The 17,670-nt window shown below is 39.8% G+C and overlaps 1 protein-coding gene across 5 annotated transcripts in view; it reads right to left on the bottom strand.

Annotated features, from left to right (window-relative positions):
• SMG1 (SMG1 nonsense mediated mRNA decay associated PI3K related kinase) overlaps positions 1-17,670 on the bottom strand; it is a 106,320-nt gene that overhangs the window by 79,849 nt on the left and 8,801 nt on the right. The gene's annotated exons all lie outside the window — the stretch shown is intronic.

Raw genomic sequence — 17,670 nt, 5'->3', positions numbered from 1 at the left:
AGACAGTAGTTACAATATTAGTGAAGACAGTGGGTTAAAACATTTGTTGTTCAAACATGAAGCAAATATCATTCATGGGTTAGGTGCTTTTAGTTGTACTATGGCCTTCTAGGGTTCATATGCTGAAGTAAAAATTGAAATGGAAAGCCACTCTGTGCCGAGAGGCTTAAGGTGGCAAACCAAAAAAACTTTTTAGTACATAAGAGAATTTAAATGTTAACTATAACATACAAACCACATGCAAATATAGTTACCGCTCATTTAGTTACCTATTCTCAGTATACAGAAAATGTAATAAATCTGAGAGGTCACTTATTTTGAATGACCCAAATCCTCAGACCTCACATCAACAATCCACCATGTGCAAGGGGATATAGTATCTCCTGGCTACATGTGGTCTCGTCCAGTTCTTGTAAGCACTAAAAAGCAAAAACAACAACAACAAAAAAAGCACCACTCTGGAAGTATGAAGTCAGGGAATTCCCTATCAGGAAGCATTTCCATAAAGCACCCCAAAATGACTTGATGCAAACACCACACCTAGTGGTGTCACTGGAATAAGCATCATATTGCTTCAAGTTGTTTTTAACTAGGCTTATTAAGGGTTTTTGCTCTCACACGGTGAGATCTAATTTGTAATGGATATCAACCAGGAAATGAGATTTGCACTTAAGCCAATGAGGTGGGAATGCATTTATTCTCGAAAGCAATGGTGGGCAAAAATAGTGTCACTGTCATAAAGTAGTTGTAGAATACGCTGTGAGTTTTTCATTACTAACAGTTAATACCACTTGAAAATGATTTATCTTTTAGAAATAAATTCAAGGTTATCCCTATGATGCCTGTTACTCACCTGGATTCAGACATGTTTCATGAGGAACAGATGAAAAGGTGAAACTATGCTATAAAATATGAATCTATGGCTAAAAAATTCATTTGGGAGGCTCATGGACTTCACTATTTGAAATTCTTCCCACAAGAGAAAATAGTGAGTTCAAATTTAGTAAAACAGAACTGAACCATCATGCCAAAATTATGAGTTTACATCGGTTTTGCAGCACTGAAATATCAAGTTAATATAATTTGATGAAACTTCACTAGCTACTTAAGTATTAAGTGTATATAATACCAAATCTTAATTATTTATGGGTTCTCTTATCAATTTTCCATCACTAATCAAACTCAACTAAATAGCAATGTAGACTCAAAATATGAAAACATATTTAACTATTTTTGTAAAACTGTAAATAATTTCACCAAGACCAAAGGAGGTCTGTCTGGCCTTTGCCCTTGGCTTCTGAAAGGTAATCTCTAAAGTCTTAGAATGTCATGCCTAATAAAAGTGCCCTTGTTCACCTGGAGGCTTTGGGCCACACCAGAAAGTGTAACACCGTGATTTACGAGGGTGAAGGGGCTTTGAGTCCCAAGGACCAGCTCAACCTCCAGAAGGGCTGGAAACTAAGTTTACGCATGTAGGCAGTCGATCATGGAGTCCCAATAAAAAACTCTAGACAACAATACCTGGGTGAGCTTCCATGGTGGGTAATACTCCATGCATACTGTGTGTCACACATCAACACCAGAAGAGTAATACTGTGTTCATGACTTCACAAGGAAAGGACAATCGGAAGCTCTGCATTCAAAACCTTTCTGGACTCTGCTGTATGGGCCTTCACCAGTAGCTGATTTTAATCTGAATCTTTTAGTTGTAATAAACTGTAACCATGAGTAGAACAGCTTTCAATGAGTTCAGTAAGTCCTTATGCAACCTAAGAGTAGCCTTGGGGACCCCCTGAACTTGGAATTGGTATCAGAAGTAAGGCTGGTTTTATGGACCATGTTTCCTCTAACTCTGCATCTATATTTAAAATCACTGAGCATGCTCTAACCCAAAATTTTAAAGATTGTCAATTTTGTTTTTTAATAACATATTTAGCAAACATAGTAAAGATTTGACTTCAGTATAATTTCCCTTCCAAGGAATCTCAAACACCCTCTACTGATTGACCTCTAACCAAATTAACCAGAAGGGACAAACAAAGCAACTCTAGGAGGGTACTACATTAGATTTTAACCTTTGCTCTACATGCACAATTGTCCTCAGTGTAAAGGCTGGTCAACATACCACCCCCAGGTAATTCTCAGTCTACAACTGGGTCTTCAATACTTCCCAGGTTTCCCTAGCCAGGGTTCTCTCCTTTCCAAGACAGTTTTCAAACTTTTTGCACCTTCCTCCTTTCCCCAGCTCTTCCAGTACATGACCTTCCACATTCCTGCTTCACGAGAAATGCAAGCCATTCTTCTACAGCACTCTCAATAGTAAGGGCTAACAGTTTTGAGCTCCTACCACATCTGGTAAGCAACTGAGCCAAGCAGTTTACATATATTTAGTATTTCATTTCATCTTTAACATAATCCTATTATGATCACTAAAGATAATAAATTGCCGTCTTACAGATGACGTAAGGTTCCATAACTGACCGAAAGCTGCACATCTGGTAAAAGGCAGAGCAAGAACTCAAATTAAGTTCTGTTTAACTTTCAAGTTTTCAGCACTCCACCAGTGCCTGCCAACTTCCTTCCAGTAAACCCACAAACTCACCCACACACTGACACACAGCCTTTCTTCCCATCACCCACACATCATGGAACAAGTAAATGTCCTATCTACAGCAACGCTCTGAATCCATACATTGCCCCTATTTTCTGAGGTATGCTGTGGATCTCCCACTTTGCTACTGCTCATCACTCAGCAACACATGAGCACCCTCGAGTCTTCCCTTTCAACAACAAAAGTCAGAATCTTGGGGATCCTGCCTGGCTCCGTCAGTAGAGCATGCGACTCTAGATCTTGGGGTCACGAGTTCAAGCCCCACACTGGGGCATGGAGCCTACTTTAAAAAAAGGTGGGGCAAAATCTTAACGCCCTTTTTCCTTCTAATTCTCATTGTCTAGACTCTTCACAGCCAAAACTCTTGGGAAAAATTTACCTTCCTCATCTTCGCTCACTTTTCAATTCACTGTAACCTGGGTTCCACCATCAATACTCCAGTGAAACTGTTCCTGCCAAAGGGGGAGCTGTCACTTGTGGCCTACTTGTCTCTAAAATTCCATAACCCCTTTTTAGTTCATCTTGCTCAATGTCCCCTGATGACTTACTTTTGACAACTGTCTATTCACGCTCTCTCTCAATACCACTCTAATTGTTGTTGTTGTTTTTTAAAGTAACTTTAATTCCAGTGACTCTCTCTACTTTTTCCCAGTCCAAGTACTTTCTTCCTTCTTCACCTCCTTTCAGCTTAGAGTTTATGGTCTACCATTTCAATAACACTCTTGCCGATCTCCTTAATCCCCCTTAATATTTTCCTCACACCAATCTGTTAAAATTCCAACCCTGGATAAACCCTAGTTATCAATTATCCATCATCCATAAGTAAGCACCACATCCCCAGGTCCTCCAACGTTCATCTCTCATTCTCTACATGCTTTATCCAGACCTGCCCCATTCTCTTCAGATTCCAAAATACTCTCCTAACCCCCCTACACACACACACACACACACACACACACACACACACACACACACTTCTCTGTCTCTCTCTGGTTCACCAAGAAAAAAAAAGATACCATCACACATCTGCACCCAATTCTAGGCCTTGATTGGGATTCCATCTACTTCCACCTTCTCTTAACTTTGCAAATACCCTTTTCTTCTTTCCCATTGAACTGAATCTTCTCTTTACACATGTAAAATTTTCTGATGTTTCCCATTTAAAAATACAAAAACATATTTTAAAAAATATTAGAAAACAAAAACTCCATCAATCCCACATGACCTCCACCAAATAATCTGCCTTCATTCTCTGCAAACTAAGAGTTGTCCCCACTCCCCACCCTGTTTTTCACCTCTACTGGCTCCTCAATCCACGCTGATCCAGCTTCTGCCCCATTACTTTCAGCAAAACCAACTATGAGCCCAGGTTGCTAAACACATACTTCAGGCTTTATCTTACTCATCCTCTCAGCAGCTTGCACAGGGCTGCTAAGTAGAGTTAAGCAGGCTGTGGCCTGCACAAAGGTGTCTTGCAGAGGAATGAGGTGGGCTGAATGAAAACCTCTTTTTAAAATTCTTACAATAACCCTCTGTGCTGAGATCCTGAGAATTCAAAGTAACCAGATTCTTCCCTTCCTCTGGCTTATGGGATGAAGTACTCTGTATTTCTTCCTACCTGGTTCTACTTTCTCAGGAACTTCTGAGGGCTTGCTCAACCTCCTCTACCAAACCCCAAAATCTTGAGGTATCTCAAAGCCTGACCCTAGGCCTCTATTCATCTCACTTTGACTTTCTCATTTAACCCATGCCAATGGCAATATTTACCACCTGTATGACATCGACTCCTTAGATCTAGGCCTCCATCATTGACGTCCACTCCGAGGTCCAGACCTATGTACCCAACTGTTTAAAAACCAATCTCGGGGCACCTGGTTGGCTCAGCTGGATGGATATTTGATACTAGGGTTTATCCAGGGTTGGAATTTTAACAGATTGGTGTAAGGAAAATATTAAGGGAAGTTAAGGGGATTGGCTCAGGTCATGATCCCAGGGTCCTGGGATGGAGCCCCGCATGGGGCTTCCTGCTCAGCAGGGGGCCTGCCCTTCTCCCTCTCCACTCCCCCTGCTTGTGTCCCCTCTCTCGCTGTATCTGTCAGATAAGTAAAATATTTTAAATAAATAAATAAAACAATCTCAATGTTCTAATACCTCAAACATAACAATTGTCTCCTTTCTTCCTGGAATCCCCATTTTAATAAATGGTGCCATCATCTAACCACTACTTTCTAATAAATGGCACTATTTGATCAGTCAGACGGTATGTTTCCCACTTCCAATTCTCATCTCTATGCCATCTCTCCTCCACATTCCATTATTAGTATCATAAAACACAAATCTGATATCCTCTCACTGCCCTTATCATCCCATGTACCTTACTTCCCTTTTTAGCTAAATCTCTACCAACCACCCCTTTTACACTCTATGCCCCATCCATCTTAATCTTTCATTGCCACAGAAAGAATCACCTTGCTCAGCCAGTCAGCCTGGAATGGCTTTGTCCTCACTCTTTGCTGACCATAGCTTATTTCTCTTTATCCTCCAAGCATCAGCTTTCCTTTGAAAAGTTTCTGATTCCCGAGTCTGGCTAGTAGTCCTGCTATATATGTGCTACCAGAGAACCTAATAGTCCCTTTAGCTCTTAGATGATTTGAGAAGCTTATTTAAAGTTGTTTTTTTTTTTTTTTTTAATTTGACAGAGAGACAGTGAGAGAGGAAACAAGCAGAAGGAGTGGAAGAGGGAGAAGCAGGCTCCCCCTGAGCAGGGAGAGCCCAACACAGGGCTCGATCCCAGGACCCTGGGATCATGACCTGAGCCAAAGGCAGATGCTTAATGACTGAGCCACCCAGGCGCCCCATTAAGAAGCTTATTTAAACGTGTTCTGCCAGGAGACTGTAAATACCAGAAGGGCAGGGGACTCTCAGTGTTGCCTACCACACATCCCCACTGACTAGATGGCATGTAAATTACTTGTTGACTAAATGATCACCCATTCTCATAACTGAGGCCTTTCAACTGTGGAATACAGTTCCCTACCTAACCTAAACAAATACTAACTTTTCTTCAACCCACACTTCCTCTACAAAGCATTCTATCAAAATCAGTATTTTCTTGGTCATTTACTACAAGAGCATTGACTAAGAGCTTATGACCCCAAAAGGTGAACTAAGATGGTTCCAATCCTGTAAGAATTTATAATCTAGAAAGGAAAGAACTATAAAGTCAGTTGAAGTTCCAATTAGTATAAAATGCTCTGTGATTTCAGAAAAAAAAATCCCATTATCCAGCTCCTTCCTCAAACTCTCAAAGTATGTACCACACTAGTTTGCACTTAGTAGTTATATTTATATACTAGCTTCGATTTGCTCACTTGTTTGAGATGTTAGCAGAGGGTACTATATTACACCACACAACTTTCATAGGGAAAAGAGAACAGCATAGTGGCTGCAGCATAGAGAAGGGAGGGTATGGACAGACTAGACGATGATCTTGGTTCAAACTATTACAATTATTTAAAGTAAGTAAAAATTAGTCTTCTAAGTTAAACTTCCATAACTAAAACGTGATCTGTGCATATGATCTTAAGAGTAACTTTCATGGGGCACCTGGGTGGCTCGGTTTTAAAAAAAAAACAAATGGGGGCGCCTGGGTGGCTCAGTCGTTAAGCGGCTGCCTTCAACTCGGGTCATGATCCCAGGGTCCTGGGATCGAGCCCCACATCGGGCTCCCTGCTCAGGGGGAGCCTGCTTCTCCCTCTCCCACTCCCCCCGCTTGTGTTCCCTCTCGCTTGTGTTCCCTCTCTCGCTGTCTCTCTCTCCGTCAAATAAATAAAAATCTTAAAAAAAAAAAAAAAAAAGTAACTTTCATGGGGTGCCTGTGTGGCTCAGTCAGTTAAGCATCTGCCTTCAGCTCAAGTCATGATCTTGGGGTCCTGGGATGGAGCCCCATGTCCAGCTTCCTACTCAGCAGGGAGTCTGCGGCGCTCTCTCCCTCTCCCCTCCCCCCACTTGTGGGTGCATGCGTGCTTTTTGTCTCTCTCTCAAATTAAATAAATAAAATCTTAAAAAAAAAAAAGAATGACTTTTATGAACACAGAAAAAGCCACCAAAATTAGAAACAGCTGGCTTCAGCAATATATTTAAATGAATTCTGAATTATTTTATAAAAATATGCATTTTTAAAGCTTTATTTTTGTCACATCAAAGGGCACTATCAAGAGTGAAAAGACAACTCACAAAATCAGCAAAAATATTTGCAAATCATGTATCTTCTAAGAGTCTAGTATCCAAAATACATAATGAACTCTTATAACTCAACCCAAAGACAATTCAATTTTTAAATGGGCTAAAGATTTGAACAGCTATATTTCTCCAAAGATACACAAACAGCCAATAAGCACATGAAAAATTGCTCAACATCATAAGTGATTAGAAAAATGTAAATCAAAACCACAGTAAGAATTCACACGCACTAGGATAGCTGTAGTTTAAAGAAATATATATATATCAGTGTTGCAAATATACTGAGAAAATGAAATCCTCCTACATAACTGAAGGGAATGTAAAATGGTACAACCACTTTAGAAAAACTTGGCAATTCCTCAAGTTAAGCAAAAAATTACCATTTGACCCAGCAAATCCACTCCTAGGTATATGCCCAAGAGCTGACAACATGTCTTCTCACAAAAATTTGTTATGTGAATATTCACCACAACACTATTCACAATAAATTAAAGGTGGAAACCCAAATGTCCAACAGAAGATGAATGGATAAACAAAATGTGGTATATCCATACAATGGAAGATTGTAAATTCCATGTAAGATTCCATAAAAAGGAATGAAGTATTGATACCTGCCACAATATGGATGAACCCTGAAAACATTACGCCAAGTGAAAGAGGCTAGAAACAAAAGACTACATAGTACATGATTCCATTTATACGAAATATCCAGAATAGGCAAATCCATAGAGAAAGTAGATTTGTGGTTGCCAGGGGCTGAGAAAAGGGGAGAATAGGAAGGGACTACTTTAAAGGGTACTGGGTTTCTGTTTGGGATGATGAAAAGTTCTGGAACTAGATAGTGGTGATGGCTGCACATCATGAAGTACAGCTGACCCTTAAACAACACGGATTTGAACTGGACCAGTCCACTTACATGCAGATTTTTTTTACAATACGTACAGCACAGTACTGTAAATGTACTTTCTTTTCCTTATGGTCTTAACATTTTCTTTTCTCTATTATAAGAACAGAGTAAATAATATATACAACACACAAGATATGTGTTAGGTGACTACTTATATTATTGTAAGGCTTCCTTCCAGTCAACAGCTGGCTATTAATAGTAAGTTTCAGGGAAGTCAAAAGTTATATACAGATTTTCAACTGGGGGGCAGTGGGAGGTGTCAGCACCCCAACCCCCACACTGTTTAAGGGTCAACTGTACTTGGTAGACTGAATTGTAAAATAATAAAATTTATGTGCATTTTACCACAATTTTTTAAAGATTTAGGACATTCTTGGAGCACCTGGGTGGCTCATTTGGTGGAGCATGCAACTTTTGATCTTGGGGTCATGAGTTTGAGCCACACACTGGGTGTAGAGATTACTCAAGAATTAAAAAAAAAAAAAATCTTTTTTTTTTTTTAAAGATTTTATTTATTTGAGAGAGAGAGCACAAGCAGGGGGAGCGGTAGGCCAAGGGAGAAGCAGACTCCCCACTGATCAGGGAGCCTGATGTGGGACTCAACCCCAGGACCCTGGAACCACGACCTGAGCCAAGGGCAGACACTTAACTGACCGAGCCACCCAGGCATCACCCCCCAAAAAAAATTCCTTAAAAAAAAAAAAAATTTATGGCTTTCTTGAAAAGATTAAATTATAGGGGAAAAAAAAAAAAGACCAGAGGTTATCAAGGGCTGAGAGTAGATACTGACTACAAAGGGGCACAAGGAAATGGTTTAGGATGATGGAACTATTCTATAGCTTGACTGCAGTGGTCATTTTTACAACATTACATACATCTGTCAAAACTCAAAGAACTATACAGCATGTAAATTATACCTCAATAAATCTGATTTTTTAAAAAATTTTTTAAAGATTTTATTTTGAGAGAGGGAGAGGGAGAGCACAAGAGTGAGGGGGAGGGGCAAAGGGAGAGGGAGGAGCAGGCTCCCCAGAGAACCATGGTATCATGACCTGAGCCGAAGGCAGATGCTTAACCAACTGAGCCACCCAGGCGCCCCAATAAATCTGACTTTAAAGGAAACAGATCTTTACAGTAAAGTTATAAAAAGATAAGGGAAAGACTGTTGATTTATTTTTAATACTTCAGTAGTTCAAGTCTTACATTGCCTACCATATTTAACCATTCTAAGTGGAAAAGCAAAACATGGCACCAGCTTTAAGTCACTGTGCTTTCCAATGAAACCAAAGCCTGTTAATGTCTGAATTAATTAATCAGGCCTAAGAACTGGAACTTAAAGCTCAGAAAGGATTAGCCTAGCCAAGGTACAGAAAGAAACAAAACAGCCCTTATATCAGTAAAAGATAACCGTTACCGACATTAACAGTAAAAAATTCTAAATTTCTAGCAAAATAGCAATCTCACTCTATCCATGCCTGAGAAATACCTAAGATAGTCCCTATAGCACTTTATTTTCATAAGAAATGCACAAAAAGAAACACACTATAAATTATTAATATTTTATCGCCTTACCCATGTTGATAGCTTTCAAAACTGCGGCTAAATTCTTACTGACCACTGAGACAGCACAAAAACATTGTTTTAGAAAGAGTCAAACCACTAAGGCTGGTAAAATCAGGGAATCACTGGCTGAGACAGACATGAAAAATCCACTGCTAATTTAAGTATACCAAGGCTCTGTACCTCATCTAGCATAAATTCCTATCTTACCAGGTATTAAGAATATCTGCAGTTATAAAATCTGGTATACTTTCAATCTCCAATACAAATGTGAATTCAGGGTTCTGTATTTAACAGAAATAATTTTGTTTATGCTAAATAAAAGTTCACCTAAAGGTTCGTGAATCTAAGGCACCATGTTAATTTGACTCACTTTCTCCTGGCCTTTATTTTTAACCCAAGCTAGCTGACTGCCTTAAAAAGAAACCCTGCTTCAGCTCCCATTTGTATCGCTTATCTTCCTCTTTTGTCAGCAAGTCCTGGAAGTACTTTAGAAACATCCCATTCAGCCTGGGAAATTGCCAAGATTGAAAGGAAATCTCTTACTCCATGACCTCCCTAGCAGAGGAAGGACAAAAAGACTGCAAGTCTACAAAGAAACCTGTCCACCCCTTCACCCACACCCCCTGAGGTTCTCCAGTTAAATGCCAAACATAGCCTGTTAAAACAGAGAAGGTTAGAGAAGAATCACTAACAGTTAAATACTACAGAAATCCCAAAAGGAAGAGTCTTGAAACCAGACTGGGATTCTAAGCAAGGAAAAGGCAGAGGGTTTTATCAGTATAAAAATGTGTGCAACTGGAGCGCCTGGGTGGCTCAGTCTGTTAAGCATCTGCCTTCGGCTCAGGTCATGATCCTGGGGTCCTGGGATCGAGTCCCACATCGGGCTCCTTGCTCGGCAGGGAGTCTGCTTCTCCCTCTCCCTGTCCCTCTTCCTGCCTCTCCCCCTGCTTGTGCTCTCTGTCAAATAAATAAATAAAATCTTTAAAAAAAAAAAAATGTGTGCAACCACCTTTAAAAAGTCCTGAAAATAGGCAAATACTGACTGTAGAGTTATTTCAGATAAAGTTCCTCTAATAGACTCAAACGTATCCCCAAGGGACTGATACGCTTGTGAGATTCTCCAACAATTACATATTTTAAATCTTCCCTTTAAAAATAATCCTAAAAGGCACTGTAGTCTCTTTCAAAAATAAAGGTACGGGGGCGCCTGGGTGGCTCAGTCATTAAGCGTCTGCCTTCGGCTCAGGTCATGATCCCGGGATCCTGGGATCGAGCCCCGCATCGGGCTCCCTGCTCAGTGGGGAGCCTGCTTCTCCCTCTCCCACTCCCCCTGCTTGTGTTCCCTCTCTTGCTGTGTCTCTCTCTGTCAAATAAATAAATAAAATCTTTTAAAAAATTAAAATAAAATAAAGGTACTGTGTAAAAGTTAAACATTACAACTTTTTTTTGTCGGTGACACTGGTCAAGAAAAATGATGTGTTTGGGCGCCTGGGTGGCTCAGTTGGTTAAGCGACTGCCTTCGGCTCAGGTCATGATCCTGGAGTCCGGGGATCAAGTCCCGCATCGGGCTCCCTGCTCAGCGGGGAGTCTGCTTCTCCCTCTGACCCTCCTCCCTCTCATGCTGTCTCTCATTCTCTCTCTCTCTCAAATAAATAAATAAAACCTTAAAAAAAAAAAGAAAAATGATGTGGTTACCAAAAATCACTTGTAACACGTTAAGAAAAACCAAGTATTATGCAATTTAGACATGCATACTTTTAAAGAAAACCAGTATCAAGTTAGGCACTACTGCCACATGGTACGATACACCCTACAAATCTTGGGCACAGTCAAGGTTTTAGGGTATCAATAGAGCAATATTCTATCATGCAGCCCTTGATATGTAAAGTATCTTAAATATGATGGCAATTATGGAAAAAACACTTACTGAATTTCATATTCCACACTAGTAATTCTTTTTTTTTTTTTTTTAAGATTTTACTTACTCATTTGACAGAGCACGCGTGCACAAGCAACGGGAGCAGCAGAAAGAGGAAGAGGGAGAAGCAGGCTCCCCACTGAGCAAAGAGCCCAATGCGGAGCTCGATCCCAGGACCCCGGGATCATGACCTGAACAGAAGGCAGACACTTAACCAACTGAGCCACCCACGCGCCCCTCCACACTAGTAATTCTTAAAAAGAGGAAGAAACTAACAGAAATATCTTCAGGGCATTCTCAAATTATACACATTACCCCTGCCCCAACCCTCTTAATAAATAAATATACCTTAGAGAAGAATCTAAAAAAACCTTGGTTCTATACTGAGACAACAGGTGGACTTTTAAATGGATTGATTCCTTTCAACATCCCCTATAACACCTATAAGACCTAGCTCCGTAGGTCTCCTGATGTACGATGGTAAAGAAACATACTACCTGCAATCAGAGGTAAATACATACGGTAAACTCTCCTACTTAAACACTGGGACCTCTGTTTTAGGGGTAATCTTGAAATAACTACTTCCTACTATTTAAATAAACAGAAAGGTCTCATAAATAAATCTCAAAAGATATGGCCTCCTATATCAATTAGCTGGGAAAGGAAGATACTTTTCAAAATAATCACACTATTCTTTTTTTTTTTTTAAGATTTTATTTATTTGAGAGAGAGAGAATGAGAGAGAGCGAGTACATGAGAGGGGGGAGGGTCAGAGGGAGAAGCAGACTCCCCGCCGAGCAGGGAGCCCGATGCGGGACTCGATCCAGGGACTCCAGGATCATGACCTGAGCCGAAGGCAGTTGCTTAACCAACTGAGCCACCCAGGCGCCCCACACTATTCTTCTATTAGAAAATTCATTAAGACAGTTTTGGTAGTTACTGAAACATACTAGCAAGTGGCAATCAAGTGCTGGGAAACACTGTGCTCAGCCACAGCAAGAAATATATTGAGGTATTTAAAAGTATTTAGCCTTGGGGCACCTGGCTGGCTCCGTTGGTGGAGCGTGCAACTCTTGATCTCAGGGTGTGGGTTCGAGCCCCACACTGGGTGTAGAAATTACTTTAAAAAAAAAAAAAGACAAAATAAAAAAAAGTATTAAGCCTTAAGTTTAAGAAAGCTATGAAACAACAAAAAAAAAAAAGCTATGAAACAGTACAAAATCATCGCTTCAGCCACTTTAAACCCACAAGGTCTATAGGCATTTTTTTTATTGTCAGATTTTATACTAAACAAGTGGTTTAAAAATAGAAATCTTCGTAATTCCCTTTTACAACAAAAGAGAAAAATCAATGTTTCTAGATACAAAGTTTCTTAGGAGACAGCATTTACTGATTGAGTAAATTTACAGTGACATAATTTAAAATAGTACCAAAATCTCATGATAGCTTAATACTGTATATATTCTCATAAAAACGACATAAAATTTCATTACTTCCTATCTTTGTTCAGAAGATATATGTGGTTTTTTTTAAGTACTTCAAACTATTACAGTGGCAGAGTATATCCTTTCTATGATTTCATGACCTATCCTCCCTACTCCCTTTTTTATTTAAAGAACCCTGATTCTGGGTGCCTGGGTGGCTCAGTTGGTTAAGCAACTGCCTTCGGGTCAGGTCATGATCCTGGAGTCCCGGGATCGAGTCCCGCATCGGGCTCCCTGCTCAGCGGGGAGTCTGCTTCTCCCTCTGACCTTCCCCCCTCTCGTGCTCTCTTTCTCATTCTCTCTCTCAAATAAATAAATAAAATCTTTAAAATAAATAAATAAAGAACCCTGATTCTTTTTTTTAAGATTTTATTTATTTATTTGAGAGAGAGAGCACGAAGGGGGAAAGGGGAGAGGGAGAAGCAGACTCCCCGCTGAACAGGGACCCGGATGTGGGGCTCAATCCCAGGACCCTGAGAACATGACCTGAGCCGAAGACAGACGCTTAACCAACTAAGCCACCTAGGCGCCCACTCCCACTCCCTTTAAAACATTAATACCAGATGGTGGAGAAGAGGGGGAGCAATGCGTCATTCAACTGGAATTTTTAAAGAATTAGGTCTTTAAATTCCAACTGTATAACAAAAGTTAACCAAGGTACAAACTACCTTTTAATCCACACCTTCTCTATTTATTCCACTGGCACCTGCCCTCCAATGTATGCAAGTAGTCACAAAGATTAGATTCTTTTTTTCTGGCTCATAATTTCAAGTGGCATCAAGTTCTTTAAGTGTGAACAGTAAGATAAAGAGAAAAAATATAGAATGATGCAGATTTACAGTCAAATTCCTCATTAGCCAACTTGAAGCAGGCTTACATAATGGTAAGCACACTAAAAAATGGAGAAAGAGAACCACTATTATACTGGAGAGCAATTAATTGCATATCCACACATTTTTTAAATAAATATCATTTATCACAATATTTCATATAAATAATATTTAAAATGACATACGCCACACCTAATAGAAATTTAACAATTACATGTGCTTTCATATACACTGAATTATTCATACTCTTTATGAAATCTTTAGAATTACTACACACACGTGTGCACACACATTGAGTACTAGAAGAAAAAAATGAACTGATGAATCACTTTACCTTTGAAACTAGTAATAACTGTATGTTAATTAATTGAATGTAAATAAATAAATAAAATAAAATTTTATTTTCTTCCTTAAAGATTTTATTTATTGGGGTGCCCGGGTGGCCCAGTCAGTTAAGCGTCTGCCTTTGGCTCAGGTCATGATCCCAGAGTCCTGGGATTGAGCCCCACATTGGGCTCCCTGCTCAGCGGGAAGCCTGCTTCTCCCTCTCCCACTCCCCCTGCTTGTGTTCCCTCTCTCGCTGTGTCTCTCTCTGTCAAATAAATAAAATCTTTAAAAATATATATTTTTTTTATTTATTTACTTGTCAGAGAGAGCGAGTGCACAAGCAGGAGGAGCAGCAGCAGAGGGAGAAGCAGGCTCCCCAATGAGCAAGGAGCCTGATACAGGACTCAATCCCAGGACCCTGGGATCATGACCTGAGCAGAAGGCGGATGCTTAACTGACTGAGCCACCCGGGCGCCCCAATAAAATCTTTAAAAAAGTATAAAGTTAAAAAAAAAAAAAAAAAAAAGAAATGTGAACTAGAGTGTGAGTGTGCGCATGCGTGTAATAAATTCCAAAACTTTTTGAGGAAGAGATAAAAGAGGGAGGATCTTTGAAATTCCAAATTTGATTCAGACATGGCAACATCTAAACAGCATTTGTGTAGCACTTAAATAATTTTGAAAGTCATCTTCCAAACCTGAACCCCCATAACCCTACATCTTAGGGAAGGCAAGAATTACCTCCTGAGAGGAACAACTGGGTAGTGCCAATACAAAGGACCTTTGTCTTCCCATTTTTACTCCACTGTTATTTTCATGACACCAGCCTCTCCTAAGATAAATATATGTGAAGGATCAATACTAAATAAAAATGCACATACTCTTAAAAATAAATACACCTGAAAGAGGAACATAAAACACACCGGTTCTATTTCTAACTTCTCCAATGCAATTATACTACGACAGCAAATGGATTTTTATATGAACTAAGTGTGGGAAGAACAGCACTACTGGTGTAATTTTTATATCCTAATAACAGTAAAAACATAGGGAATACTAGCATTCCAATAACTATACAAGATAGGCCACTTAAATAAAGGCTTCTTTTACAAAACTTTGTTTTACAGTCAGCCATTTGGTTACTCTCCACACATACAACCTTTATTAAACATAACTTCAATTTTAATTTCAGTATTTTTTTACGATTTTATTTATTTGAGAGAGAGAGAGAGAAAACACGGGCAGGGTGAGGGGCAGAGGGAGACAGAGAGAGAATCCCAAGCAGACTTCCTGCTAAGCACAGAGCATGACTTGGGGCTCGATTTCACAGCTCTGAGATCATGACCTGAGCCAAAGTAAGAGTTGGACGCTGAACCAACTGAGCCACCCAGGTGTCCCTTCATTTCAGTATTTTCAAAAAAAGGAATAAGATATCACACATTAAAATGCTATCAATAAAAAAATAAAATGCTATCAATATTTCAAATTATGACAGAATTAATCATTTTTTCATGGTCAGAATTCTAACTCAAGTCCTTCAAAAACAATAGTGTCTTAAGGTGGATTTCTTTTTTTTTTTTAAGTAAACTCTACTCTCAGCATGTGGCTTAAACTCAACCCTGAGGTCAAGAGTCACATGCTCTACAACTGAGCTAGTCAGATGACCCAAGGTAGATTCCTTTAAACCCGACTAAAGAATAAACACTGAATCTCAAGTTTCATAGTTCTGCTGTTGGGGAACCTGCTACACTTTCATTTTTCTTCACATTTACTTGAAGAATATAAAGACAGGCAAGAAAAATTCAACTGCACCATACTATGTGATACTGGTGAGCACTGGGATTTTTTTTTTTTATCAGAATCTAACATAGGGGCGCCTGGGTGGCTCAGTCGTTAAGCGTCTGCCTTCGGCTCAGGTCATGGTCCCAGGGTCCTGGGATCAAGCCCCACATCGGGCTCTCTGCTCGGTGGGAAGCCTGCTTCTCCCTCTCCCACTCCCCCCGCTTGTGTTCCCTCTCTCGCTGTGTCTCTGTCAAATAAATAAAATCTTTAAAAAAAAAAAAAAAGAATCTAACATAATCAGAGTCCCATTCTATAGAAATTTGACACCTTTCCCACAATTAATAGGTTTTTCTGTCTGAATCTGGCAAATCTCAGGAAGCCAACATAAAATCTGGCATTAGGGCAATGAATCTGAACGTCCAGTGTTAGAATCAAAACAAAGAGTCTGGAAATAAAGTGTTGCACTTCAGACAAGAATTCCAGGATTCATATTATCAGGAACATAAAACACAGAGACCCTCAAAAGAAGAACACCAAGAGTTGTTCATGGGTTGTTTCAAAGAACTAAATATTCCAAGATGAAAGTTAAAATTTTAAACACACACACACAAACACATCCATCTTTTAAAATCAGATGGGAGGGGGCGTCTGCCTTTGGCTCAGGTTGTGATCTCGAGGTCCTGGGATCCAGCCCGGCGATGGGCTCCCTGCTCAGTAGGGAGACTGCTTCTCCCTCTCCCTCTTCCTCTCTCCTTGCTTGTGCTCTCTTTTCTCAAATAAACAAAATCTTTTAAAAATAAATAAATAAATAAATAAATAAAATCAGATTGGGACACCTGGCTGGCTCAGTGAGTAGAGCATTAAACTCTCGATCTCAGGGTCATGAGTTCAAGCCCCATGTTGCACATGAGGCCTACTTAAATAAAAATAACAAAACGGGGCCAACTTAATTAAAAATAACAAAAAATAAAATCAGAAGATTAAAATGCTAAAGATAATATAGAAAAACAAATTTTCAAGGAACAAATTTAAATAAAAGGGAAAAAATTAAATTCAAAAGAGCTTCAGTAAAAAAGACAATGTTGCCAATGCTGTCATATATGGAGGAAAAATGAGTATCTTGTCAGTATATAGTCCAAGCCATATTTATTAGTGGAACCTTCTTCCCATTCAATAGAAAAGGTATTAAGTATTTTGGATTTTTAAAAATATGCAAACACACATGAATATAAATTATCTTAGACCATTGTAGAGCCATTAGTAATTTTTTTGTGAACTCTAAGAGCACTGCTGAGGTTCTTTTGAGATGCTTAAAAGAGAGGCACCTGAGTGGCTCAGTCAGTTAAGCATTGGACTCTTGATTTCAGCTCAGGTCATGACCTCAGGGTCGTGAGATCAAGTCCTGAATTGGGCTCCGCACTCAGTGCTGAGTCCACTTGAGATTCTCTCTCTCCCTCTCCCTTTGCCCCTCCCTCCTGCCTGCCCATGCTTTCTAAATAAATAAAATCTTTTTTAAAAAAAGATGCTGGGGCACATGGGCAGCTCAGTCGGTGAAGCGTCTGCCTTCAGCTCAGGTCATGATCCCAGAGGTCCTGGGATCGAGCCCCACTTCGGGCTCCCTGCTCCGCTGGGAGTCTGCTTCTCCCTCTGCCTGCCAATCCCCCTGTCTCATTCTCTCTCTCTCTCTCTTTCACTCAAATAAATAAATAAAACCTTAAAAAAATAAAATTAAAATTAAAAAAGATGCTAAAAAGAAAGAAAAGGAGAAGTAGTGTCTCTTCTTATAAACAAAGAAATAGGGCGCCTGAGTGGCTCAGTTGGTTGAGTGACTGCCTTCGGCTCGGGTCATGATCCTGGAGTCCCGGGATCGAGTCCCGCATCGGGCTCCCTGCTCGGCGGGGAGTCTGCTTCTCCCTCTGACGCTCCTCCCTCTCGTGCTCTCTGTCTCTCATTCTCTCTGTCTCAAATAAGTGAATAGGATCTTTGAAAAAAAAAAAAAGAAAATAA

Source organism: Leptonychotes weddellii, chromosome 5 (genome assembly GCF_054177405.1).
Source record: "Leptonychotes weddellii isolate Sample4059 chromosome 5, ASM5417740v2, whole genome shotgun sequence".
Taxonomy (NCBI): Eukaryota; Metazoa; Chordata; class Mammalia; order Carnivora; family Phocidae; genus Leptonychotes; species Leptonychotes weddellii.
This window is presented reverse-complemented; position numbering and strand designations above follow the sequence as displayed.